The sequence below is a fragment of the Acanthopagrus latus genome, chromosome 21 (genome assembly GCF_904848185.1).
Source record: "Acanthopagrus latus isolate v.2019 chromosome 21, fAcaLat1.1, whole genome shotgun sequence".
NCBI lineage: Eukaryota > Metazoa > Chordata > Actinopteri > Spariformes > Sparidae > Acanthopagrus > Acanthopagrus latus.
Window position 1 is genome coordinate 3,939,325 of NC_051059.1, and position 26,182 is coordinate 3,965,506.

Genomic DNA, 26,182 nt, shown 5'->3' on the forward strand with positions numbered 1-26,182 from the left:
TCATCTCAGGGATTGTGGACCGCACATTCCTAACAGGACGCCTGTGCTCCACGCTGGGGACACGAGGACAGAGAAGGTCAAACAAAATCAGCCGGGGAAATGCATGATCCAGCATTTTTTAAGTCTGACACATACAAGGGAATCAGCGTCAGGATATCTTGACCTCTGCACCGATTTTAATCATTCTTCTGTTTTTTCAACCCATCTGTCACAAGTTGCTCGACTATGGGAGTGTAGTACTAAAACGCTGATACCTTTCTGTTATTAGAACACTGATTCTAGCAAGATCGCCCAGCCCTTGCTCACGTGTATCTCCGAGGAGGAGGAGGAGGAGGAGGAGGAGGAGGAAGAGGCTTGGTATGAAGTAGTATAGAGAATATCGACACCTGCAGTTTGAATGCATTATGTGTGTTTTCAGTCGCCTGTTATGGACACTCCTGCACTCATCATCACCGTCTCTAACATAAAGGATTCTCCTCCACCACCCCTCCGGTCATGATATAAGGACGGATGTACTCTCACACTGTCATTAAATAACATGTCATCAGAGCTGAGTGCCACCTATGGTTCTACAGTATGTGACACATATAGCCACTCTTCCAGCATGTCTCTCTCCCAGCTGAAGCTATACAGTGAGGATAGAAAGAGCTGTGAACTCTGGAGGTGCATGTGGGTGTAGATATTGATTCGAGCTGGATTTGGACTGTTTCCCCCCCTCCCTCCCTCCCTGTCCCTCCTCAATGATCTGTTTGACAAGACCCCCTTCCCACCCTGGGTCTCCGGCAGGGGCAGCGGAAATAAAGTATAAATCTGAGGCAGCAGCTCCACTTCTCCGAGGATTTCTTAGGGGCCACATATAGTAGTCCCGACAAAGTAGCTGACAGGTAAATGTTGTGCTTACATGGTTGAGAGAATTTGTGAGAAATTGCGCGGTGCGTGGCTGGCATTCAGGGTGACTGATGGAGCAACAATATCACACACACACACACACGCACACACACAGAGGCAGGCGTGCAGCAAGGTTTTCATTGGTTAGGAGAGACAGCAGGAGCGCACAGACACACACACACACACGCACATAGACGCACATAGACGTTGGTGAGATGAGGCAAAGCAGAGGTTGAAGGACAAGTCGATACAGCTCCGGTCTCTATCTTAAATGATGTGACAGTAGACTGACGCGCGCGCGCACACACACACACACACACACACACACACACACACAATGGAAGGAGAATGCAACACGTTTAAAAGTTATACTATGCAAATATTCAGCACACACTCACCCACCCAAACACACACACACACACACACACACACACACACACACACACACACACACACATTTGGTCAGCGTGGTCCGATTATGGGGCGTCACTACAGTCTAATGGGGTAATCAGACACATTTAACCAATTATATAATAATAATAATAATAATAATAATAATAATAATAATAATAATAATAATACGTCTACAGAGCCACGTGTGACAGGTCTTTGCACAACATTAACGTGTGCTCTCTGTCCTCGTGCCGTCCATGTTGGTGAAAGCTGGCAGATGAGCCTCGGGAGTGATGCCTCTGATATCAGATCTACTCTGCTCTCCTTCCTCACCCTCCGCTGATGGATCATGCGTCATGACTCGAACGCTGTCACAGCGCAGCTGACCAGTGCGAAGCCGCATTACCGTCTTGCGCTCCGCGTAAAAAACACGTCTGGCACTGAACGCACAGCACCCAGACTCTAAACCCCCAGTTTTCTTTAAGCGCCCCCCTTTCGGCGTGAACACACACGCTCAACTCACCCAGGGTGTGATCGCAGGTCCTCCCCGTGCGCCTCTTGGTGTGTGTCCGTGTATCCAGTAAAAGGAGGTGGGAGAGCCCGAGCGGCGAAGGCGCTAACGAACTAGTGGACGGCAGCCAAACGCCACCGACTTCCCTCCTTCTTCTCTCCTCTCTTCTTTAGCCCGCTTCTCTCTCCGCTTCCCTCACTCTCGCCCTGCTCCCAGGGTCAGGGTGAGCTGTAATAATCCAGGCATTGCCCTCTTCATCACCGCGTTCAAATAAACACCGACGGGATGAAAAGACTCTGCTTCGAGACACAAGTTTAGAGTCGGGAGGGGACTCTCCTTTCTGAGAGGAAGGAGATGCTGTCCGGTGTAATCCGCGTTTGGAAAACAGTCAGGGTGAACAGTCCGCGAACTGGCAAAGCTCCGAGTCGAGATCTTGAGTCAGACCTGGAGTTGAAATGCGGTTGATAAAGCTGATAAAGTTTGCTCTCGGAGTGGCTGAAAAACGGACAAGACCGGGCGAGAAAAGAAGAAATAATCCGAGCAAGATTTCCTCTTTTCTCACTTTCCTCTCCGGATCAGAAAAAGTCTCCCTTCAGAGGGACTGTAGCGCACCTGCGGCCGCAGCGGAGACGCGCAGGTATCCACAACCGAGCCCCCTCCTCCCCTCCTCTGTGTGTGTGTGTGTGTGTGTGTTTAAGTCCGCGTTTTTATCCCCGGTCTGCTGAGTCTCTCCGCGCCACGGTCATCACTCAGTGTCAAGCCTGGCGTTGTTTCTCCAAGTGGCTCAGGAAAGCGTCTCTGTTCAGCAGCGCTCTCCTCTCCTCTCCCTCTCTCTCCCTCTCCCTCAACGAGCTCCGTCCATCCTCCCTGTTGTGAAGCCGCACCTCTCTCGGGCTGCGATTGGCCGAGAGCCGCAGAGAAGGAGGAGAGGGAAGGAGGTGAACGGCGAGATGATGCGCACTGAGGAGAGGAGGCGAGAGAGGAACGGAGGGAAGACGGGAGGATGGGGAGAGTGGGCTGGGGAAGATGGGAGAGGAGAGGAGAGGAGAGGAGAGGAGGGAGAAAGTGCCAGGGAAGGAGGATAAAGGAGGCTGAGAAACAGAAACAGTGAGGGTGTGTATGAGAGTGTGTGTGTGTGTGTGTGTAAGGGGGCAGTTCGTGCACTGAGCTCTATGTGTTTAAGCCCAAAGGGACAGGCTGGCTAATGAAAGTGAAAATGCTTCCCTCCTTTTTTTTTTTTTTGTACCCACTCATTCTCTCGCAGTGCTTTAGCCAAATTTGTCCGTTGCTTTGACTCGAGGCAAAACTGGATTCATACTGACAGTGTCCCCCATTACAGAGCCGAGTCACACACTTGTGTCTGTCTGTCTCCTTCTCTTTAGAAAAATCTGGTGTCTGTCAGCCACGCAGCTTCCTTGGCGAGTCTGTGATGAATAAGTAAGTGGCTGAAGGGAGGGCTGGAGAGTGGAGTGCATGTTGAATACACTGCCCAGGGGCGTCGGGAGGGAAATAAGTAACAGCCTGAGCCACCGCTGTAATGGGAGCAAATGAGGTGGGCCGGATATTGCGATTGTTGTGGCGCAACCGCACACGTTAGCGGGAGACAAAAAAAAACGCTTGACAGCTCCAGGAGAGGCTTTGATTGATGGCGACACTCCAGGGAGTGTTTCAATATGAACTTGGTTAACTCGGAGCCACATGAAGCATTCATCACGAGCTGCCATACCAGAGTGAGATGCTCACCACCGCGAGCAAGGCAGCATTCAATTTAGAAAAAGGCCACCTGGGGGGGGGGGGACATCTACAGAGGGACAGAAACTACCCATCTGCAACTATTTTAAGGCTCACATCAACAGATCTCCGGCACTCCCTCAAATCACATCATCAACCACCTGACTGCTGATACTTCAAGTCGCTCACCAAGTTCCAAGGGTCTGAGGGCGGAGGCTGACGGATGTTCAACACACTGAGCTATGCAATAAATGAATAAAAGCTTGTCTTCCAAAACATTCAAATCATTCAGAGCACATTTATATTATCTATATCCTTATGTCCTCCAACCAATGACCTGCACAGGATGAGAGGGTTTAGTTATCGCATATTATTATAAAAAGCCGCAAGCGCACTTGTAAATCTACTCTGTACAGTGATGCTGATGAGGGTTCTCAGTCATCCAGGCCATGGTAAGTCTAAGTGCTGTATCGTAGGCAACTGGATGTGTTTCAGTTTCTTGATACATTTCACCTCTCATCCAAGAGGCCTCTTCAGTTCTAACTAACTGGAGGGGAGTAGCAGGCTTTAAAACTCTGTGTGGGAGTGTCCTTACAGGGTTGTTAAGGACACGAGTGAGCTCCAAGTTTCAGAGTGGCAGGGGCCACTCGTGGGTCACTGACTTAACTGACCTCTTGGATGAGAGGTGAAACGCCTTCAAGAAACTGAAACAAGTCCAGTTGCCTAAGATGCAGTACCAAGAATCTGTACAGTAATACATACCTTTATGTTGAAGATCAGTTGAAGTGGTTACTGACTACTTTCCCACACCAAGTGTTTACAAGTGGTATTATCCACCCGTTTCCTCAGACTCCTGTGGGAGCTGCCATGACAGATAACTACTTCCGCCAGCGGTTTTCTGTTTCCGGTTGCAACTGCATGAACCACTGCTGCCAAACTAGCCCTGAACAACTAGCGTTATGTCATAAATGTTAAATTGTTTTTAAAATGAGCTCAGGTACAACATGTGCCGTTGTTGGCTGCCACAGCAATTCACGAAAATTGAAGTTTTTTTTTCAGAAACTTCTTGTGTAGAACATCAACCACTTTGACAAACATGTCCGTGCCCTGCGCCCTACACGCCATGCTGAGGAAGGTGGAACGGAGACTAGCATGGCTCGCGTCTTTGAGACTAAAATAAATATTTGGGTTTATGAATATCTTCCATAGAATAGCTGCTGCAGGACTACATGACTACATATAAAAATGTACTTACTTTCCATTCTCGCACTATTTTCTTTCCTTTTTAATTATATTGTCTATTTTTGTATTGTCTATTTTGCTATTGCTCTGTTCTATTCTGACGTTGCTGTGACAAACAAATTTCCCCCATCTGCGGGACATTAAAGGATTTCTGATTCTGATTCTGATGACTTCTCTGTTATATACCTCTGTGCCTTTGTAACTGTGTAATTCTCCACCATCAACACCTTCAGAAAATATAAGGTAATTAACTATGTCGGTGCAGCTGACATCGAGCTGATTCTTCATGTCATCTGCCCACTCTGTGAGAATGATGATGACGGATGAGACACTGTTACAGAACTGTCCTCACCACCTATTAAAACATCCGTACTGTGTATCAACCTCCGATTTTTATCCATTCTGTCACTTTCTTTGTGTTAAAAGCCATTTTTTAAAGCGAGCATGACAGCTACACTAGCGTAAACACCGAGGTCAGCCAGTTCAACCGGAAGAGCAAAGCCGACTACCGCTATGAACCATGGGTAAACTCACGAAGTCAGGAACAAGGTGGATAGTTAGCACCATTGTCCTAACAGTAAACCAACGGGCAACAAAACAGAATGAAAAGGGAGTCTATTCATTAATTTAGTCTCTAATGGAGACATGAAATTGGTTGATCCTGATTAGAGCACCAGTCAGCCCTCATTTTCCCAGAAGAATTTGAGCCCAGCGGCAATCAAAATATGGTTATAGAGAAGCAATCTGAGCCCGAATGGTGTCATTATTTCTTTAGCCACTACGCTGTGCAATCATCATGAACTTGATACTGATATGTTAAAGTAAAAAAAAGTGTCTAATGCCAAAATGTTAAGAGAAGTTCATTTTGCATCCATCTGTGCACTGTAAAATCTCTGATACGGAGTCCATCAGACCTTTATTCATCATTTTCTCTGTTATCATTGATTATATTACGGCAGATACTATCTGTTTTAATTTGCTTTTAATGCAAACTCAACACTTTGTCACAACCACATTTTTTCATTTCGTTCTTTAGCTGCCATCAATTAGAACCCAATAGCTGCTGCATTTACGGGGCTCAAAGGGTACCACCCCCCCCTTTAGCAGGCGTTTAATGACTCACATCTGCAGTAAGTGTGGCAGTAACTTAACAGACTAAAAGAAAAAACAGTGATGTGAGAGCAATGTCTGTATAAAAACTATATATCCATGCCTCTAGTGCAGGGGTGTCAAACTGATCCAGTAAAGGGCCATGTGGCTGCAGGTTTTCATCCCAACCAAGCAAGAACACGCCTGATTTGGATCAGCCAACCAATCAGCCAACCAAGCAAGAACACATCTGATTTGGATCAGCCAACCAATCAGCCAACCAAGCAAGAACACACCTGATTTGGATCAGGTGTGTTCTTGCTTGGTTGGAATGAAAACCTGCAGCCACATGGCCCTTTACTGGATCAGTTTGACACCCCCCTGCTCTAGTGTGTCTGTGCAAGCAGCTTAGAATAGCCAGTATGTACATTTGTTGTTAGGTGGCGACCTCTAGTGGCCATAATACTCACAAGATGGCAAAGAAGGAAGTCAGGTGATGAAGTGTAAAAAGAGGACAATGGGATTGATTGTTCAATCAAGTACCAGACTTTCACTCAGGAGACAACATGGACATAAACCACATGACGTATTTAATTTACCTTGACATCACTGATGTGTCGTGCTTACTTCAACTGCCGTCTTTTTTTGTTTTGTTTTGTTTTGTTTTGTTTTGGTTTTTTTTCAGTTTTTTTCCAAAACGTATCAAAACAGTCTTTTGTGCCAAAACCTATTCCCGACATTCGCGTCTTTGTGGGAACGGTTTGTTTCGGGGGGTCACTGGTAGTCGCCAGTTGTACTGATGGAAATAGCGCTGTGGACTTCTACAATGTGCTGAATTTACCATATGTAAAATAATTTCAGGCTCAAATAGATTACATATCACAAGTAATCCCAGACCCTCCTTAAGGATTTTTTAATGATCTCTCATTCATACTGTTGAAGTCTTACTTTTACAGTATGTGACCAACAGTGGGGAAGTTAAATACATATGAACTGACATAATAGGAGCAGCCCATGTCTGATGGCCAACCAAAGGGCTGCAGCTTCACAGACAGAGGACATCAACGAGATACTGAATAGATTCTCAAGCTTGAACGGGGTCAGATGAGCAGAGATGTGCTGCAAATTAAAACTTCTGTTACGGTCAAAACTTTCATGGCTAGAAAAGACAATCTCTTCAGGTGTTTATATGTCTGTTTGCATGTATGCAAGGCGTGCACTCACAGCGCACAAGCCTCAGTGGATTTCTGTAAAACTACACTCACGTTTGTTTTGCCTTGTATTTCTTCATGCTTAGTTCTTCCTGTTGCATTGCTGATGGATCAGTTCATTAAAAGTAGTTTAAATTTGTTGTTTGCACTCATCCATAATTAGATTCCATCCGTCACCTCAGTTTATGTACATGCATGGGAGCCAAGCCCTCATCGCCAACTATAGGAGAGCACTTTATTGGCAGGTTGGGCATCGTTAGTAGGAAACCACACCATTTTGTATCACCGCGAAAGCCAAGTGTGCTTTTTTTGTATGTCTCCTCATCAGGATATTCAGTGTGGGATCACTCACTCCTGCTCTTGCCCCCATGAAACCATCCCCCCATGAAACAAATGAGGGATTAAAGTAGAGACATTTAGAACAGAAGACTGAGATGGGAGAGGAGCAAGAGGATGACAGCATCTCACTGAAATCCACAAGATATGTATTTTCTTTGTCTTGGGGCTTAGAAAGTACAACACCCACTCAGTAGCTCAGCGTGATCTCGCTTTTTTCGTTTTTTGCCTTTTTTCCTGCTCTGTGCTGTGATGTTAAATACTGGACATCAGGGACAAATTTCAGTGCATTAAATAGTAACCACGGCTGATGGCTGTTCATGTGAGATTTCTGCATACAGAGGTACATACAGGAATCTCTGACAGCTGTTATCACAGATGATTCTGAAGGCGGATGTCCTTCCTGTGCCAACGTAAAATGCCAAATCATGAATTAAAATGCAGATCAAAGTGGGATATACTATCAGATAAGTACTATTTATGTGTTGGTCATGGAAAAAAAGGAGAATGTCTCCAACTGACAGAGATTGGCAGATTTGAAGCTTTTGAAAGAGAAATTCAAATTCAAATATCCTGAATATGAGTGGGATCCATGATATCACATCTGTGTGTGTAATGTGTCAATCTACCTGGGTTCAAGGCAGCAGTGGAAACTTGGTATGGAGTTTCAATGATTTGGCAAAACCAACGATTTGAAAAAGTTACCCTAGTATAACGGCACATGGGTAACAGGTGTGAGTTTAACTTTCTTGAAGGCATCTAACCTTCCCCTGCTGGTTTTGGTCATTCAGTAGATGTGTTTCTGAGCTCCTGGATTGTAAACTAAATTTCAAGAAAATCTGAGACACAAAATGCGTGTCAGTGCACTACTTTTGGAAGGAGTTGGTTCATTGAAACAGGCATTAGGGTTGCACACTGAGCCAGGACTAGACATTCTATGTGCATGCCTAGTGAATACCTTTGCCACTAGGAGGAAAAAAAAGATCATGGACTGCATACGTCAAGTAATGTTTAACATGTTTTTTTTTTTTTGTTTTTTTTATTGGAACAAACTAAAATGATTCTCCAATATAAACTGTACTGCAGAGTTTATACATTCATCTATTACATTGTTTTAAACATAGGTTATATAATGTAAGCATCGGCATGCAGGAAAAAGCATTCCAACATTTTCCTCTTTTCGATGTCGGGAGAAAGCATCTGCAAATGCACATTGTTTATTTAAGTGTCTAAATCTGGGTAAGGAAGGACATTGAAAAAAACAAATGTATAATATTGAGCTTTACTCTTTCTTTAAATTAAACATTAATCAGTTGTGTGTGAATACAAAAAAAGAGATAGCCAACAAATAGATCAACATAAACCAAATGTGTGTGTGTAGGGGGCGCATTGATATCACAGCTGCTGAGCATAATCCATCCATTTAATCCAACCCTGAGTGGGCACAAATTCTAAAAGAAAACCAATATACGATTGCAAAAGAAGGGAGTGTGGCAAGGTTACATGATTAAAAGAGCGGCAGTCAATCTTTTTAAAAGCACCAAAAAACCCTGATGAAATATGACATTTAAGTTTGTCTCATGCATTAATATGTGGAAGGTTACATCAGATCTGTTTGGACTAATGAATGGACTGTTTTAATCTGCTGCTATCTTTTTTCATCCTTCTGTGTTTTTTCATTACGCATGTAGCTCAAAACATTTTTGCAAAAGTGACACATTGGCGTTTCCATCACATTTTTCAATATACTTTTCTATGTAACATACTTTGACACTGTCATGCAGTGACATTAAGTGTCTTGTTTGAATCACCATCTTCAAAAGGTGGAAGCCGTAGCAATTTGCAGCAACCAATCCAGTGGCACCATTTATTCCCGGCTGTGGACACCATTGGTGAGTTAAATTATAACATTAGCTGTATATGAGTGTATGGATCAAATGTGCTTAATATTTATATTTAGGAAGACACTTTTGTCCAAAGCAACTTAAACTAATTCATACATACATTCATACACTGATGGTGGTGGCTGCCACGTAAGGTGCCAACCAGCGCATCAGAAGTAGTTTGGGGTTCAGTATCTTGCCCAAGGACACTTCGTCTTTCAGACCAGCAGAATCGAACCAGCGACCTTCTGATAACAAGATGCTGGCTCTACCACTGATCCACAGCTGCCCTATACTTGACTGTATTCCTTTTTTTAAAACAGCTTTGATGTTTCAGTGTGGCATCCAAACATAAGTACATGTGACTGGCTGTATGAGCATGAGCCAAAAAACCAGAGAAACTCATTTCAGGAACTACATCAGGAACAAGAGGTCCCTGATGAGAATTCCCTGTTTGTGTGTCCAACTCATCTGAAGAACCATGACGATTAGGCAGATTAGATCCATGGTGGTTTAAAAAACGTTTTGCACATCAGAATCAACAATAAAGTCATGCTGTCATGCAGGGCCCTAATGTTCACTGTCATTCATTATGAATGGTCGCATGAAAGAACAAGAAGGAGATGCAAAGGGGCTGAAACTCCGCAGCTGAAGGGTATTTATTTTCTGCATTGGAATGTAACCACCATGAAACAATCAGCACAAAAAAGGCTTTATTTCTCTCCTCCACACACTTTGATCTGTCATCATGCTCCCCGCTTCCCTGTTCGCTCTCTAGCACCCTCAGCCACCAGCACTCATCTCGTCCACTCGAACTCGCTCGACGTGTCAGCTCAGTCACTCTCTTTCTGGAACCAGGCAACAAAACCTGCATTTGTTTTTTAAATCTAATCAACAACAAGAAATGTCCGACCCTGGTCCTAATATCCATACTCAAGCACTTCCTCGTTCACTGACTAAAGGTGTACACATGTCGAAGTCAGTACCGACATGATGGTAAATCTTTACATTATATAAAATGATACTCGGGAACACTTTTTGATGATGTTCATGAGTATGGGAAATTTGTGCTGAGTTCTACTGGCTGAATGGAACAGATGCTATGCTTTCATATCAAAAGAGACATTTTTGCCCCTGTCCCCTAACAAAAAAAATCTGTTTGGAGACGCAAAACATATTTGTGTCTAATAATGAAGGTTAGGCCACCTAGAAAGTCTAAATTAGCCTATCAAGGTTATTAATAGTCCTAAATCAGTATTCACTTATATTTTCACATGATGTGGCAGTAGGCTGCTACTTGAACTTTGTGTTTCCCTCTCGTCATCCCTGTGTTTGCGAAAATATATCAAATAAAAAGTAGCCTCATTTGATAATACATGATTCACATAGCAGTAGCCAAGATATAAAAACAGTACAAAAAAAATTTAAAAAGAAAAGAAAAGAAAAGACAACATACAGTACAATTAGAATTTTATTTGAGTCCATTTCAGTGTGAGTTCATGCCTTTTTTTTATCCTTTATCCTCATACAGCGATCGAACCTTAGGCTTGAGCATAAAGGCAGGAACCCACCGGCCCAACCATTGGACGTCTGAAGCATTTGGAGAGTCTCGGACGAGGTCGGGAACAAATAAGTTCGGTGTGTTCAGCTGCGTCAGAAGGTTTCGGAGCCACGTGGACTTTGTCTGCTCCATCTGAGCCATTGGATTCTCTGATTGGCGGTGTGCTAGCGAATCGCTTATTGCATCTCACACAAGCGGAGAACGTACACACTACTGTGCAGCAGGCAGCACGTCGAAGCGGTGTGTCTGGCTGCATTTCACAAAGAAGGACGACACCTCGGGATCGGATCTGTGCACCAAAGGTAATACAACTAATATGTCCAAGTATTTGGCCACACAACGCATCATTATAATCCAGCAATGCCATGTGTTTGACGCACTGAGCAGCAGCAGTGCCAGCACTAGCTGGTAAAATTAAACAACTGGCCAACGTCATTTTACTCATTTGAGTATTATTTATTTCTTTATAGAGGACTCTTTTGAGTATAGCTTATTCTCAGCAATAAACCAGGTTGTATTCTTTTCTGTACTCATGTACTACTTGTTTTGTTTTGTTATGATATGTTAATAACAATATCATGGTGTTTTCTGGCTCAAAGAGGGAAAACTCTCTGTTGTACATTTAGTGATGTAGATTACCTAGATATTACATTTTTTTTTAAATGAGACTCTATAAATGGAGGAGATGGAGGGCCTACAAACCCTCTCAGCCCCGGGGCCTAACATTAGGTTAAGGCGGTCCTGGATGGAGCAGACTACAGAGTTTCCATTCATTCTATTTGGTGGAGCTGACTTTAGGCCCCTGCAGCATTGTCTTTGATTGGCTGGGCTGTCCAAATCAATAGTATTTTATAAATTCTGAGTTAGATGTCTGAGGTGGTAGTAGTGTTCCATTCATTTGGATAACTGGAGTTGACTACAGAGTCTTGCATCACATACCTATCAGACAGGACGAGGCTAAAGCATACTGGAAGCAAAAGCACCAAAATAGTAGCAGAAACTGGCTCTAGGCCAGATGAACAAGTTACATGTATTTCCGTTGTGTACCAGTTACCACAAATAAGCTATTGTTAATGAGAAACACAAGATTGTTGCTCCAAATTAAACAGTGTACAAATATTCACCTGTGTGTAGTACTGAATGTGTTAAATTTCTGAGCGGCTGCAATACCCCGTTTTCAGTGCCACCTCTCTGGGCACCTCTCTGAGTGTCAACACAACACAAGTGTGATTTTACCACAGTGAATTCTCTGTAAAAGCACTGAGGCCATTTCTTCTCTAATTACACCAGAAATAGAACATGATGGCACACCTGCTTTTCTCTCGTTATTACCTCCCCCAGGAAGACAGCAGTAAAGGCCAGAAGTCCAACTACTATTTTTTCCAGTTGTTTTACAATTCAATAGTAACATGTTTTGAATATTAAAAGGCAGTTTCATGACAGAAAAAAAAAAAATATTAAAGAAGTAAATAAGTAAATATTCAGAGATATATCAGAAAACTGCTGAGTGGACATTTCTTTGAATGGTGTACAAGTTATTGACAGCACAGCTGACAGGAACACCGAGTTCCATCCAGGACAGAGTGTTGCTAGCAGGATTGTTAAACTATCCAGTTATGTAGCCTGCAAACTGGTGTTAACAGTCATTCTTTCCCCCATTTTATGGAAGCCGATAACAGCCATGGATTTTTCTTTTTCTTATGCACTGTCATCTCATGATAACGACTTATTATCTGGTTATCTCAATATAACAAAGGTTGTTTTCTTGTGATAACAAATTAATTAATAATGTGTGCCATAATATTAAATGAACTGATAAATGTTTAATTATGTTTCACAATACATTGCTAAGTTGATGTCAGTCTATATTTAAGTTACCTTAGCTGAAGCAGTCAGATAGATGGGAGTTTGCCAGCCTCTCATCTGCTAACCGGTAGCCCCTAAACCAACCCAGTCAAGTAAACAAACTAATGTGAAGTGTAACTTACCAGTAGGCTACAGCTACAGCCAGTGGCTACAGAAGCCGTTCATGGCAGCCCTTGTAGGTTGAAATCAAGACGAACACATTATTAATGAATTTGTTATCATGAGAAAACAATCTTTGTTATATCGAGATAATGAGATAATAAGTTGTTATCACGAGATAACAATGTATCACAACAAAGAAAAATCCATGACGGTTCTCGGCTTCCGTACCATTTGGTGTTTGGTTGTAGTCAAACAATACATGTGCATGCCTGTAGATGAAATGGAGACATTAGCCAGAAAGCAATGACTGTTAAATCTGGCATTAAAGGGGCAATTTGAAAGATGCAGGCAGGTTTTGTTTTTTATCATCTCAAAAATTAAAAATTGACAGAGTCAGCATGCTAACCAGTTAGCCTGGCCAAGCCTTTGCCAGCTTTCAGCATAAAAACTGAACAAAATGTCGAGGAAGAAAATACTCTTACAAACATTGTTCTTACTAAACAGAGAAATACGATGCAACGTATGAATTCCAGTTCCTCTTGAGCTAAATTGTTATGTTACTTCATCTTAAGACACATTTAATTCACAAATTGACTTAATTAATTGACATGAACACAGTAAAACTCACCTAAACAGTCTTGGTTTGTCAATCCTCAATCACCTCTGGTTTGATTAAAATAAATCTCCAATTCCCCAAGTAGAATGCGAAATTATTCTGGTTCTACACACCATTTTTGCCTGCTGCTGACGCCCCACTCTTTCTCACTCCTCTCCAGCTGCACAGTCGCTGTAAATCACCTCCATACGGTTTCATCTGTCTTCAAACTGACCTCTAGCGATCTGTGTTCAGTCCCAGTTCAGTGGTAAGCCATGTTCACTCACAGGCTCAGGTCTTGCTCCAAGCAAACTCCATGGCCGCTGGCTCTACAGCTAACTGAGCCAATTAGCTAAAGGTAGCTAACTATGATAATATGGTGACCAGAAAAATCAGTTTTTAAGTAATGCAATTTCATTCTTACTGTATGTGGACATGAATCCATTTCAAACTTGCTGAGTGTCATGTACAAATGGACACCTCATGCATAAAAAATGTATGTCATACATTTCATCACTATTTCAGAAACATCTGTGACACTGGCTTGGTCCTTCAGTACAGGCTGGCTGTCATATGTCAAAACATATAGAATATACAATTCTCCCTTTTGCTCACTGTTTTAAGACGGTAATGGCAGTATACAGAGCAGATCTGTATACCGCTGCACTAAAATCTTACATTTGAATTTCAAATGTACTTAAAAACAAATTAGACAGTATGATGTTTAAAATTCAGGAAGCCAAAAATGTACGCAGTGGAGCATTTAGAAAATATCTTGTTTTCTTTCGTCTCTTATTTCAGAGTTGTTTGCATCTTTCTGTTTTGCATTTCTGCCTTTTGTTAATCTTCTCTAGTCTGCTCAGCAATGAATTTGTTAATTTAAATCCACTTTGGAGCCAAATTCGATTTGAGTGTGTGTAACACTGTCTTGCACTGTGTCCTCCTCACTTTTTCTCTTTTGGCCCCCCTCTCACTCTCGGCTCTGGCTGCCTCAATGTCACGGCAGCAAGGCAAAGACAATTAAGGTGTATAAATATGTAAATATGGTCACGGCAGCTCAGCGGGAGGAACAGCGTAATGACATTTTCTGCCCTCGTTTGGCTAATCCCCAAGACACCTCCAAATTAGAAACCTTAATGACAACCAATAACGCACAGATGGTCAAACTCTGGGGGCACAGCGGCCCTTCTGATGCTGCCCAGGCTCCTTGCGGCATTGCTCTTCATGCCAACGATACACACACGCGCACACACACACACAGGCAAAGGGACACAGATAAACACGTGCAATACGGCACGCCAGCACTGCCACGCGGGGAAGCAGGGACACAAGCATGCATGATACAGAACACACACGGTGCACACAAAAACACAAGCATGCATGATACAGAACACACACGGTGCACACAAAAACACAAGCATGCATGATACAGAACACACACGGTGCACACAAAAACACACATGCACATCACCTAGCCAGATGCCACCCGTGCCCATGGGGGTGATCATGGTCGTAACTAGAAGGTCAGGTCTTGGCAGGCCAGTTAAGGCCAGACAGAGCTCTTCCTCAGTGTGTGCTTTCTGCAAGTGTCTATGTGTGTGTAGGTGGAGGTTATTGTTTGGTGTCTCAGGTAATACGTCCGGCGAGGCTTTGTGGCAGATGTCGGCCATCCGTCTTGTAAAGCTGACATATAGAAACACTCCCTGCGGTCAGATCTCAGGAGAAAGGGAGGGAATGCAAGGAAAGAGTGTTTTATGTGTGTGTGAAACACAGAGAGGGATAGAGTGAGAGCAGAGACAGAGAGCGAGCTGTTTTGGCTGGTTTCCTACAGTAATTAGTTCAACCTAGCTATTTGTTCTTCCTACCTCTATTAGATGGGAAAATGTTTCTTCAGGGAGTAAGCAAGTTTGTACAGAGGGCAAAACAGTGCAGAAGGAGGTAGAAAGATTGGTGGGTTGCCAGACTCGGTCAGAGAAGTCTGAAATAAAGGCACATAATCAGTCAGCTCACAGATAATGGATCAGGAACTGAGTGCCGTACAAATATACTATTTGTAACTGTTTTTCCATCTAAAATAGGTTTTTGTTAAATGTGACACTTAAATAACGGATGGATAAGATAAGGGAAATAACAAGCAGTGCCTTTTTCTATAAAGTCAGTCAGTGCATCACTCTCACATACTGGATACAGCTGCGTCACCTTCTGGTGCCGCCATGGTTCGACTGAAATTCCAGTGTCCACCAAGGTCTTTCGAAAGCTGATCATCTTCAAGCAATCTATCCCTCGGGATAGAGACCTATATACAAAACAACCATTTTGTAAAATGAAATAAATCAACTTAATTCAGCTACCCAATGTGTATTTATAAAAAAAAAATTGCTCAGACTTAATTTGGGGTCACTTGCGAGTTCTTCTTCAGTCTGTTTCTCTTGGAATCATTAAGACCATTAAGATTCAAGGCAGGTGAGTCAGGACGAGTCATGAGATACCTGGAGTCTAGCCAGCCTCTTAAACTGTGGCAGGTGTGCAAATAGTATGGAGCACTGACTTGAGCTGTCGTCCATGTCAGGGTTTGACCAACAATAACTGTAATAAATGCATAAATCAGTTTTCTCACTGCAGACAAATTACACGTCCTGCAAGGAAGCACGTTTCAAATTCAAACATTTAAAATCAATTTTGCAGCCCGCACTGAATCCAGAAGTTGTTAGTTAAAGCAACATTATGTAGAATTCTTGAAAAAAAAACGTGTATTTTAAGAAATGATAGGTTGGTGGAGTGGCTGAGACAGAGACAAGCTGTTATTTTAAGGTTAAAGACGTTCCATGATATTATAAAGTGAAACTTCCATGACCGCCTTGCCTTGTTATTCCGCATTGTTCAGCATTCCTTTCCGTATTATTGTAGGTACATCTGTGTCAGATTGTTTCTGATTCGCTCAGAGTCATAACTTCCAACCATTCAGGACAAATGGTGAGATTATTCATTAATTTGGTCTGTAATTGTGACATGAAAGAAGACAGAAATGCTGCCAGCCTTCATGTCCCAGGTAATTTTGTGCAGATTGGTAGACAAATGCACAGTGAAAGTGAAGTTTTAGGGAACCAGTGTTGACACTGATGGCACCATCATTCTATAGCCACTTTATTAACAGTTATTTCATATGTGTGTGTGTGTGTGTTTGTGTGTTTGTGTGTGTGTGTGTGTGTGTGTACATGCTGTTTAAGTTGATGATATTCTTTCTATCTAGAAACAATGTGTGATTTGGACAAGCTAACCTGTCCTTTGTAGGAACAGTAAGGCAATTTGTACACTCTGAAATGCTATTCAGTGTCAGTCTTGGCAAAAGAAAAAAAAATGTTAATCTGGTACATTTAAGAGTCAAATTCTGAACCTCTGAACACGACCTTAGCCCTAGGAATCAGACTTGTCAAGAGACTAATTACAATCACATCTCTCCAGCAATCATACAGGAGGTAGAGTCTCCAGGTGCCTCATTTCCTGCTCATGCTTCATTTTGCATATTCAAGTCGCTGCACAAAAAAAGACCTTGCACTTTTAAGGAGCTCGAGTGCATCTCGAACCATGTAGCATGTGTGCCTGTTAGTAGAGAGAGAGAGACACAGAGACTGTACCTCCACCAGCCCTCAGGTACTCATCAGCCCTCCCCCACGCACAAACTCTTCCTACACGAGGTGAGATTATAATATTCTGGGCGAGGAAGCCTCATTATACATGTGTCGATAAATTATTAATGGCCTTAACAAATTATCCATCGCCAGTATTTGTTTAAAAATTTATCGACCACCGTACTCATGCTATGATCCGGATCATTTGTGCTCATTAGACTGCCCGTGCAGCAAAGCACATGATGTCACCGCAATAAGAACCGATTCCTTGCAAAGGCAGACTTGTTGACAGAAGAACGAGTGGGCGGAAGCCGCGCCTACTGTACCGCACACTGTAGATATCTGTAAAGAATGCAAAACACATTTAATTGGCCTGTCAGATCAAAGCATTCTAACAAATACCACTTACAAGAGAGCGGGATTACCAACTGTGCCTTTTTTTTTGCGCAGCAGTCGGTTGTTTTAGGGTTGGAAAATCAAATTAGAGCCATATAGAGAGCATGCTGTGTCCAACAAGCACCTTTTTTTTTATATCCGTCTTTTATGTTTATCCTGATGAAAGTATTTCTCTTATATATCTAAATCCGCTTTAGTGAGTGGAACAGTGAGAGTTATAAATTATAGACACAAATAAATAAATAAATGAAAATGAAGCATGCAAAGCTGAAGGTCTTACTGGTGTTACATTCAGAGTCAGGATTCAAGTAATTCACGGAAAGGCAAAATGTACTCATGTGAGTGGCGGTCAGCAGCATGAGGATATACCCATCAGTCGATATTCTTTACTGATCACAACTACATCAAGCTAGCCATGACTTAGCAGATTCAAGGTGCATATGGCATGATTATAACTTCAATGTTTCCATGGATGCAAGAGGAAACAATGTTTTCATGAAAGTAAGCTCGCTTTATCACGATTAGGAGGTGGCACAGTTTCTTGTTACCGTAGCAACAACAGTCGGCAGCAATGTTCAAACCAAATAGCATTCAAATAAAACCACGAGGTCAAACAAGCTGTCTAAACATAATATCACTCCGTTGTGTCTAACCCGACTGGAGAGGAAGCACAGCAGCAGACGGCGAAGGGTCCCGAGTATTGATTTCTTCTTTTTTATGTGAAGCAGATTCTTGACAGTGTCTCGTTTAGGCTTGACAATGCCTCTTGTGACTTCAGCTTAAAACATCTGTCCTGCTATTTCCGCCAGCTTATCCCGGTTCAAGTCGTGATCTTAGCAGGCGGAGAGAAGTAGCCCCAATTGCCTTACTTTCCAGACACTTCCTCCAGCTCCTTTATGAAGGATACTGGTGCATTCCTATAATCCCTCTGCTGTGTTCCAGGCTTGACCCAGGATCTTTAAAAGCGGGGGAGGTGAAGATTCATGTGATATTTCTCTGTGGTTGTGTTACTACGAGCAATGCATTGTTCTGATATTGTCATCTGACATATTGTCATAGCCACTTGAAGTAAAAGCTCATTGGAAATTAATAATACTTCATGCAACAGTATGTATTCATTTGTATTTTGCGGGGTTTGGTGCCCCCAGCAGTTTATTGGGGGGTAACACTACTATCAGAAAATACAAATTCTATAACAATTAGTGTTATATGATTGCATGTTATGCTAACTACATACAAACGTTTGCACTTCATATCAACTTCAAGTCTTGCAAACTTGTGTCTTGAAGTAAACGTTGCATGCTGAGGGATTTTAGCCATGTGGCAGTCAAAGTTTGCACAAGCGGGACACGCAGCTCAGAACAGTAACATCACGCCAAGCTAACGTGAACTAAACCAGACACAGTAACACCTGGCAATGACATGCTACCAGCTAAACCTTGGATGAAATATGATTTACCCAGGAATTCCACTGATAGCATGTAGGTTGCAGAATGATGAAAAGCTAGCAGGCTGACAACTTTGCCAGCACAACCAAACATCAAGGAAGCGCAATAACATAAGACAGACCCTACAGATTACCTGCTAATCAACAGCAACATGTCCAGCTCAGCGCCGGTCGTTAGCATCTTGCAGCCTTTTATTGAGCTGGAGTTATGTTTGTACCGGCAATAAGCAGCAGCAGTTACAAGTTGTGCTTTCGGGAAACTCCATAATCATGGAGAGTTGAGGCTGAGCAGCTGCTGGAGGACAGTGGAGGGAAAAACAGAAAACCTTCACTCTGTACAATATCATCTAGCTTCACCAAAATCACAGATTGTTGGTGCTGTGTGTGATGTAGTAATACTAAAGTTTAACACACTGTGATGCTATCTGTTCACCAAAGTTGCATACAGCAGAAACAAGTGATGGGGGCACCCAAGTGGTTGAGTCATAGACATCATCCACCTAATTGCAGGTCACTGTAACATTAAAATGATTTTGAAGCAGTTATGTTCAGGTGAAACAGGTATAAATGCATAATTTGTGCCTGTATTGTATTGCCTCACTGGTACCTGAAACAGCACCCCCTGCCTCCTCCAATGAAGCCCATGACATTTTTTTGAGACTGAGTGCCCTTTTCTTTCTGAACTATCAGTAGGGTGACCTTTAACATCTTTGACCACAGGTGAGAGAAGGAAGGTGTATGTTTGGGTAAATCAAGAGCTTTGCCTTCATTGCTCCTATATCATATGACAACACAGTATAAAGACCTGGTCAGACCAGCATATAGAACAGCAACATTTCACTGAGCCAAAGAGGACCAAGCACCTCTCGCTTATTAGCTGTGTGGCACCATCAACTTTTATTTAACCTCCTCACTCCAAGTATAAATAGCACTATAAAAGAGGGCTAGCTGGCAGACAGTTATGAGACAGAAGTCGATGGTACACATCTTTCAAATAAACGGTGTGAACTTATTGTTCTTTTTCGCTAATGAGCTCCCTAACTGATAGTAAGCAAGCTCGCTAGCTTTTGTCGTCTCCCCTTCAGTTACGCTTTATTGAATAAAATGATGTACAGCCCTGACATCAAAATGCCAGAGGGACAACAGAGTAAAAAGAATAATAGAAATAAGCTAAATGGGCAACAAAGCTCAGGGTGCTGTTCTCAATGTGAAAGAAGTCCTGAAAATTCCCACCGACATAACACTTCCAAGTGAAAATGCTGTGTTGGAGAAGAAGCCTTCTCAGCTGTACTGTGTGGCTTACCTCATACATTTAAATGAGGGCTTATTGTGGCTGTTAATGAACACCATAACCCATAAGCCTTAGCCATCTGCAGGCTAAACATCACAGCTCAACAGAAAAAGTGAACGTGGGCAAGTAAAAGGTCTAGCTCAGACACGCCTGTGCTAATAGCAGGACGTAGATGACTGAGGACTATTTAAAAGGTTTAGCAAGCAGGCGGCACAGATAGGAAGTCAAGCACTGATTTTACAAGACAGAAAGAGTGAGTTTTATGAAATGCTGGGTGAGTGATTACATTGAGTTACAGAAGCTGGTGGAGAGGCTCATGGCAGCATGACTCCATTGTGATTGCCACCATGTTGGATAAATCTGGAGCTGTTAGCTCAGCAACTATACCAATTTTCAAAATAGCCCTGCGATGACCCAATACATCACCAAGCTTATAGAACTACATAATTCATTCACTTTCTGTTGCGAACGGGTCTTAGTTCTTGTATTAATGCCAGTGAGTATACAGTAATGCAGATAACATAGTGAACTGTTACCGTAAAGCATGTCTAAAGCATGTCCCCGTGACTGAAGTGGGAGAAAGTTTGCTGTTTGTTCGTCCACGTTTGCCAACATCCAGAGGAGCTCACATTCTGGCAGTAAACCGGTCTGTCATTGTATGTGTCAAAGTGATGCCTAGAAGTCATATCTTCACCTTGCTTGAAATGCTCACCTGTTCCCTAGATGTTGTCCTCGGCTCAACTTCAAATCAGTCAGTGTCAAAAATGTACGTTGAGTCAACAGATCTGTGCACACATTGTTCCCCATGAGGAAGATGGGGGAGGTGTCTCTTGTCCTTCCTGGCTTGGTTGTGTATTTGGATGCAGAGTACATTTGGCTACAATGCATCTTTGCTATGCCATCATCTGTATCTGTAACTTTTAAACTAAATTATCTCTAGGACAATCAAGGTCTATAGAATCGGGTGGTGCTTCAAGCTGAAGGGGTTGGCGCTTACTCAAAATTGATCATTGAGGCCATAAGCTAATACGGGTTGAGAGTTTCTATAGTTATTGCTGATTAGAAAAACAATTTACAGAGCTGTCACAGAGCTGAGCTTCAGATCATAGTTCCTCATCATGAGAATGAGAGAACTATTTACCGAACACGTTTCAATAAACTTGAATGAAGACACTTCAGTTGGCTACCCACTCTGAGATATTGCCCCATTTCATATATTATCTTTAGGAATGCTTTTTTCAAAAATAAGATAGCCATTGACTCATGTCTTCATCACAATCTGGTTCCGCCGGGAGCATCACTGCTGCTGCCCCTAACATGGCTGCATAAGACGGGAAGTCTCTGGAGGTCGTGCAGCTGAAAACTTCAGTCTTTTAACAAGTTTAAAGGCGGACATCTTCAGTGGTTGTTTTGCCTTGCCTCCTTCATGTTTTAGCTCTGGCTCTGGATCTGGAGAGTTGGGTGGTTGTTCTCTGCTGTAGTGTGTAGACTCGAAGAGCGTCCTCCCTCTTTTCGGTATCCACTTTGCTCTGTTTATACCCATTGTGGTCTTTAGCTCATGTCATCACCATTTATCTTTTGAACAGCTTTGTTTGCCATGCTTTGGGCATATTCCGCAGTTTTGTCTCCTTAATGAAAAAGTCTTTGCACATAAGACATCCTCCTTTCAAGTGCAGAATTAGCTTTTTCCAAGTGACCTTTTCTTGTCTCGGCCAGATGTTTTCTGCAAAGAGCGAAGTGGCATTTCCTAGTGCTAAATCTCCTGCGGATACATTTTTCTTGCTCTTTTGTGGTGTAAGTCAGATCATTATCAGTCACACTGAACCGTCGCACATACATCATTATGCTGACATCTGGTAGCCCCCTGATTTAATTTCAGTGATGCTGTACTCGCTGTCCTTTGTATACAAAATTCAGATCAGTGTTTCATCTAGCTGTCAGCTGGCAGGCAGGATGAAGACATAATGTAAAGATTAAAAAATCCCCCTCTATAAACCATCAAAATATTGTTTGATCTTGAATTATTTACTGTTATTAAACATGAAAATCTTCCTGATTCAAGTCCAGCTTGATGTTATATCTAAATGAAAGACGGCTCTCCTGACATGGTTATTTGATACAGCTATGTTCATGTTCCAGCTCTGACTGCTACCATCCAGTGAGCCAGTATCAACAAGATGCATGAATGGAGCAACTTTCACTCTCAGCTTTATGTGCCAGGTGTCCTTTTACTCGACCAGCTTGTGTCTCTGAAGCATGAAATTGACTTGTGAATTTCTATAAATATTTTTTTATATTTAACAATGCTAGATAATTGTTTGTTGTATTGGGGGGAATGACAGGGGAGACACTTGGAGATGACCAGTTCAGATCAATAGGAGAGAGCTGGAGAAGGGGAATGATGCGCAATTAAACTTCCCAACTGGAATCAAACTGGAGATGTTACTATCACAGTACATGGGATATGTGTTAACCACTGGGCCTCCAGGAAGCCCCACTATAACAACTGAAAGGAAATATGATGGATTTTACATTGCCTGACATACGTATGAACAGACTGGTTTTTAATTTAATCCATAAATCCATCACTCCATTCAGCAGTTCATCATATGCTGGTACTAACTGCAATGTCGTTTACTCTATCATGCAGTGAAAGAATTGTTGAATATAATCTATCTGTCCATTATCTGTTAGCTTTGTATTGCGATAGTGGACGGGGAACAGTCACCCGCTAACTAAGTGTCTAAGCATCTGGCATCCCTCAGCTCAGTATCACACCAAAGGGTCCAAAGGGCAGCATGTAGTAAAGAAGGAACGTACAGTAAAGAGGCTAAAAGCTCAGGGTTGGTTGAGTGATTCAATCAAAGGACTTTGATTAGTGATTACAGTCTTAAGTCCTATGTTGAGCCATAATCAAAAATGACTGTGTTAACGGAGCCATTTTTATTCATTTTGAGCCAAACCGTGATCTTTTCTGAAACGTATCCAAGTAGTTTTGATTCCAAGTGGACAGGATAACTTGACCACAGAATAGGTGCATTTTGAAACACATGCTTTTGCTTTTTACTTTTAGTACGTACTGTGTCCGCCTTTACGGAGTACTGTTGCATGCAGTATGCATATAGTTGGGACTTACTACTTCGTCATGAGCTGTCAGATTCTTGTCCTCTCTTAGCTTCATTTAGATTTAGCATGCAGGCCAGCTTGCACATTACAAATTGCAGCCAGATGAAGTGAGACATCCTGGTATTTTTTTTTTTCATTCTGCATCTAATGTTTTTCGAATCAGAACATACAAAGCTTTTTTTTCTGGCATACTACATAGTGTGGTAGTATGGGTATTGGATCACAGGGCTTGTTGTTTTCACAGTTAGGCGAGGCCAAAAATGACAGGGACACGGTTGACTGACAGGTCTATTACCACAGTCTGGCATGATACCGGGTTGCATCAATCATGAATGAACTGCAAACATGTACTGAATATTCTTGGCAAAACAATGGCTGGAATAGATGAAGCGGAGCAAAACTGAACCAATTCACCCAAATTTAAATCGGATGATGATGATGATGATGATGATGATGATGATGATGATGACATTTTGCCTTTGTCTTGCTTTGTTTGGTCTGATTCATTAAAATGTGAAACCTTCGAGCTTTCTCTTGGGTGACAACAACCATGGAATCCATTTTTTGCACTTGTATCTGGGAAGCTCAGTGCATTGAATGTTTATGTTGAAAATAAAGACCAGTTACCTGAAAACAAGTTTAATAATCTGCAGCAAATGGTGCATGACAAGAGTTTTCATCCTAAATAAGAAAAAAAAGCAACATTTCATCATAAAGATATTGAAATAAATCAAGATATCATGAATTATCCTTTTGCAGCCAGTTGTCGTTTTACCATTTTCACTTTGTTTAAATTATTATTGTAAAACCCAGTTACTGAAGTACAGGTTTGGCATGGCTGGACAAAAAGTACTTCAGAGTGATTAAACATCTCCTGCCAGTTACCAGAGGTTCACATTTCAGGTGCATTTTCTTGCTGTTACAAAGAAGGACACACAATGGAAGAATCTGCACGATAACACTGGAACGGGTTTGACAGCAACATGAATACCTCAAGTGTCTCACGGTGAAGAGCAGCTCTCCAAACATTTCCCTAGCCAGGGATGTACACAGTATCTGTTTCTTATGGTAATCTCTCTAGTCAACCAGCCCCCGGTTGCCATGGCAATCACTCACCCTGCTGGCATTGGTTGGTTGACTAAGTTGAGCTAACAGTGACCGGCTGACACTGCATATGACTTACAGTCTCTGTTTGCAACCCACGATGGTGAAAGTGTGTTTGGCCGACATCGCAGAGAAAGGTGGAAGTTTTCCTTTGGAATTAAATCAACCGTTCAAGGGACGTTTTTAGATTCAACACCTGCCGTACTTCAAAGAACATCAAGACACTGTGTGAATGGTGTCTTTTGTATTTAATATGCACACAATGACTGCCGGTCGTCGTTAGGCCTGTTGATCAGAGACGTCCATCTAGTCAAACACAAGCAGCCTTCCTATTTAGCAGATCCTGTGTCTGGTATGTCTCCTGTAAAAAAAAAAAAATCAGCTCCACTGATTCTGTGCTTTTACAAAACTGCACAGCGCAGCAATAACTTACTCATCTACAGTGTCACAGTCAAACCTAATTTTGAAAGATCTGCTGACTACAGGCTAATTCTTACATCCTGAAGCTCTTCCTCACTGTCAAGACATAAAAGCTGGCAGTTTTATTTTGGTCTCATTCTGTTGATGCACAGGATTTATATCCTGACTATTACTTTATATATTTTCTTTATAAATATATTGTCAAATCCCTGTGCTGCCTCCTCATTCAACGTAACCTACAACTAGAGAAGAGCTAACTCTGCATATAACTTAATGGAAAATTCCGGAAAATTCTCTATGTTGCAGCTTCTCGTTTCATTTCTTCTCCAGAGCACAGGTCACTGGCTTAGCAACTCCACCACCATCCCCTACACCTCCATATATGACAGTCAGGTCATAAACATGGAATGTGAATGTGACACAACGCCTTTTTTTAGAAATGTCAACACAAAGCGCGGGCCTATGACACGCTCAGCTGTGAACATCATCAGTGGCTTGTAGAAAGGTTAACTGACAGCATTTTAATCCTGTTGACCGAGCCGCATATCCAAAGCAAAATGCCAAACATGCTTAACTTACACCTGGCTCTCCTCTGCTCACACTTATACAAGTGAAAATGAGTGGAGACGAGACAATCCATAGCAGGACACCCTGCTGGAAACTGACACTTGCTGTGATGTCATTGTCCTGCTGGCAGCTCCTCTCTGTGCTCTGTTAAAACACTGAGCAACAAAATGTATTGTTCATGCTGAGGTTGATAAGTGTCCACCTAACAGATTAACGCCGACGTCCACTCTCGATATAGAAAAAAATCTATATTGGTACCAATTAGTTTGAGTTCTCTGGATGTAGAGATGTGTAGCTTTAAACACAATAAAGTTCTTTCAGTATTTTGGATTCAGGCCTAAAGTGTGTGCCAAGAAATAGATAATAAGGGGGGAAAAAATATAATAATGATACACAATTACAGATACAAGTCTAACGCTGATAATACCTGCAGCTTAGTCCGGAAATGACATTCTAATGCAGAGGCATCAAAGATATTCATGTACAGGTTCTAAGTTAACTTAATAATGTTAAAATCGCATAGAGATATAAATCATAACCAGGTTGTTTATCAAATTCTTATACATGATTTTTTTAATCCTGAGCCAAGTGCTTTCCACGACGGTGCGTGTGCACTCAGCTCAGATGATTACTATAATCCCCATGTGCCAACATTCAGGGCCCAGCCAATCATATCTCAAGCATAGTTTATTTTCCCCTAACCATAATCTTTACCTATGCATACCCATAGGACATTTTGAATGGGAGATAATGTAGAAAGTAAGAACTGTAGAAACAGTGACATTAATACACCA

General features: G+C 42.2%; 1 protein-coding gene across 1 annotated transcript in view; it reads right to left on the reverse strand.

Annotated features, from left to right (window-relative positions):
• Positions 1-2,608, reverse strand: part of brinp2 (bone morphogenetic protein/retinoic acid inducible neural-specific 2) — a 230,573-nt gene extending 227,965 nt beyond the window's left edge. Inside the window, exon 1 of the mRNA XM_037085301.1 lies at positions 1,805-2,608. The gene's annotated coding sequence lies outside the window, so the exon portion shown is untranslated. The remainder of the gene's footprint in view (positions 1-1,804) is intronic.
• Positions 2,609-26,182: the final 23,574 nt, after the last annotated feature.